We start from the raw sequence: 3,502 nt of genomic DNA, 5'->3' as shown, positions 1-3,502 counted from the left end.
AAAAAAAAGAAAAATAAGCCAAAGAATATGGTTCTATAGGAAAAAAAATCTAATCCAAAAGAATATAAACTCTCATTACAGCATTTTGTTATGGTATGGCTTATCATGTTGTGCAGGTTAGTATTTTAAGGTCAAGAAATAATTTTATTCTAGAGTTCAAGTAAAAGTTCTCTTTCCTGGACTTCTCTGAATTTTCTGCAAAAGTATGCTTTGACCAAAATTTAGCAATCATGAAGATGATATGCATATGCCTTTTGTTTTTAAGAATAATAGCACTATACCCAAGGATTGTAGAAACTAGCTTCAGATGCTTCTGTACTGCTTCTTGTAGAAGAAATCCTGTACCTAACTGCAAATCAGTCTCTGGGATGTCAGGAGGAGGGGATCTTTACATCCAGCCGAGAACAGAAAGGCTGCTGTACTGAACTCCGGCTAAAACTCTGTATTCGGTGGTTCCTTCCCTTTTTTTAACTTCTGAATTTAAGGCTGCAGTTGAAAGGAAGAAAAATATGGGAGTCTCTTTTTCTGTCAACAAGCTCACATCAGCTTGCCTGATCCTCCCAGACATTATCTTCACGCAGGACAGGTGGCAGAAGAGGTGGTTTTCTCTCTTCTCACTCTGTCCTTTTAGGCTTCCAACATTTTCGGGACACATGTAGAATTTTTTTTCAGGTGAATGCCACAAGAGATCTAATAGAAGATGCATTTGTTTTTGACTTCTAATTAATCAAGATAACATCTCTCTCAACCATTAGACAGTAAAATCAATACCTCAGGCGGCTGTACCGCCAGTTAGACTTATACACCAATACCTATTATTGGCAAATCAGTGATATACTTAACCATGTTGCACTCTATCATTTTATAATATGCGAACAATGTGACTATGTTGAGGGTATGGAGGGAGGGTGATTTCTGCCTGTGGAGCCAATAATGGGATTTCAGCTACATACCCAGCTGTGGCCCACTGCCTCCCACATCCAAAGCGGGGTGATGATTGGTTTTCCAGATTCTGAGGGGCATGAAAGCACTCATTCATTATCAGGATTACCAGAATCCCAGGATGCAAAAACGGTAGGTAGAGCAAAGATCCTGGATTCACAGGTGGAACGAGTATAAGAAACGTGGGTATGTCGAGAGCTCCTTCCATAACAGGCAGCAATGGCTACAGGTGGGCGTGCTGTCTATTCTGAGGACCTGCTCTCCAATTAAGTGTGGGAATACGAGGAGAAAGGGGAAGGAAGGGAGAAATGAATTCCTCTGTAGAAGTAACATATGGAGGATCTCTGAGGTCGAGCTGAGAGGGGATCAAATTTCTGGGGGATTAGCTGCATAAGTGAGACCTACCCAAGTCATTGTGAATGTTCTTTGAGGAAGCAACCAACAAGTCAAGGACTTCACTGTAGGTGGAGGACTTTCTCTTTGAGTCAGCCTGTGGTCTTCTCTTGACTTGGAGCTGGAGCACCGAGTACATGATATGTTCCGTTAATTCTCCAGGCTGAGACACTGAGGCACTGTGTGGTAGACCAAAAACACATATAAGGCAAATGACGTACCATGGCTCCCACCTACAATTTTGTTAAGTTACTCAAGTCCTGCATCACTATTGCTTTTAGCTAGGGTTCCCTATGTCTTCAACTCCCTGGATTTTCCTCTAATTAGTAGAGCAAGACTCTTGAAGGCATGACAAATTCCAGGTGGCCTGGGATCTTGAGGTTACCCTTTTACTTATAAGATAAGGAAGGGCTGGCGAAGTGATATGACTGCAGGGGCTGAATAAGGGGACCTACTGGGACGTCAAAGCCCAGAGGACCCAGTGCAGACCTTTAGATAGGAACAGTCTTCCAACTGATTCTTTTCCAGGAAATATTCCTGACCTTGCCAGGCCTGCTCCTCCTTGCCCTGGCTTTACCTGGAATCCCCTTCTGAAACTCTAAAATGACATTTTTTTCAGTTCACTGGGATGTTTTCACTTTTTCTTCAACACAGTTTTCCCCTCAGGCCTGCTAAAGCTCATACCTGTTGGACCTTTCTTCTCATTGGAAAGCTATACTTGGAAAGTCAATGCAAACAGAAAAGTAAATTTATAGGAATATGATTATGCTGCTGGGATCTATTCTTATGATCCCAAGATGGTGGGTTATAGATGTTGCCCTGAAGATACGCATGCACAAAGCTCCCACAGGTGGAAGAACAAACCACAGTGTGTGTGCTCTGTTCTGGTGACACTGTCTCTAATCTATGGACCTCGGTTACATCCCCCAAATTGTTCCCCAGTAACTTGAGCTGTGGGATCAATGAGAGACTCCGCTTCTATTCCTTGCTTTTATCCAAACTGATAGTAACTAAGAGTTTATATTTCTTTGTCTATGAGGTTGGTTCAATTTGTCATTAGAAATTTTTTTTTAAAACATGTCCTTTTGTAGGAAGTAGAAGCTATAATTTGCAGCACAAGTTTGTGTAAAATGGGGATATAATGCCTCTGGCCTGAGTTTTCATGGTATTTTTCTCTTCATGACATTATTTTCAGACTCCAACCTCATAATGTCTCAAGTCATAAACTCTTGAGCGGTATATCTGTTCCATTTGAATAGAAAGTCCTGTATCAACCACAATGTGCAGCCCAATGCATTGCCTATACGTTTGTGGAAATGAAGTAGAGTTTTGATTAGTTACCTGGTGTCTTAGTCTTGATATCAAATCTCACCCTTAATGTATTATCATGTGAACATGAATTATGGATTGCAAAACCACTAGCCCTTACAGGAGTTGTTTCACTAACATTTTAATTTTACCACTCGTCTGAACCATAATTTGAAAGACAAACCATCTTCTGACAGCAAGTGCTCTGAGCTTTCCTAGAGATTTGTTGGTGATGTATCAGCCCCTGTTGAACATCTCCAAACCATACTTCAGTCCTGAGTTCCTGCTTCAAACCCAGTTAGTTTGTGTCCCTCAATCCCAGCAAAATCAGAGGCAGGGCTGGTCTTTCACAAAACATAGGTAAGTCAGGTGTGTCTTTGACTAATACTCTCTTCTGGTACCCCATTCACTGTGCAGTGTTTCCCTCTACACTTCCTGGACTTTTACGGAACCATAATCCCAGCCCCTCTTTCCCTGATCCAGGCCGCATCAGAGCAGATGACCTGCTCTAATCCAACCATAAATGTCAGCCATGTCTGGTTTCTTGAGTTGATTCTTTATTTTTTACTTATTCATTCATTCACTTGATAAATATCAGTTGACCACCCAGTATGTGTCAGGCAACCTACTAGATACTAGGGATAAAATGCTGATTATGATTGACATGGCCCTTATATTCATGAGCCTTAGAGTTTATTGGGGGTAATACTTAGTAACCAAGCACATAAAAAGATGAATTTAAAAATTGTATCAAAAAGCTTATCCACCATGATCAAGTAGGCTTCATCCCGGGGATGCAAGGCTGGTTCAACATACGCAAGTCTATAAACGTAATTCACCACATAAACAGAACCAAAGA

The sequence above is a fragment of the Cebus imitator genome, unplaced genomic scaffold (genome assembly GCF_001604975.1).
Source record: "Cebus imitator isolate Cc_AM_T3 unplaced genomic scaffold, Cebus_imitator-1.0 Scaffold11, whole genome shotgun sequence".
In the NCBI taxonomy this organism is placed as follows: Eukaryota; Metazoa; Chordata; class Mammalia; order Primates; family Cebidae; genus Cebus; species Cebus imitator.
Note: the sequence above shows the minus strand (reverse complement) of the source record.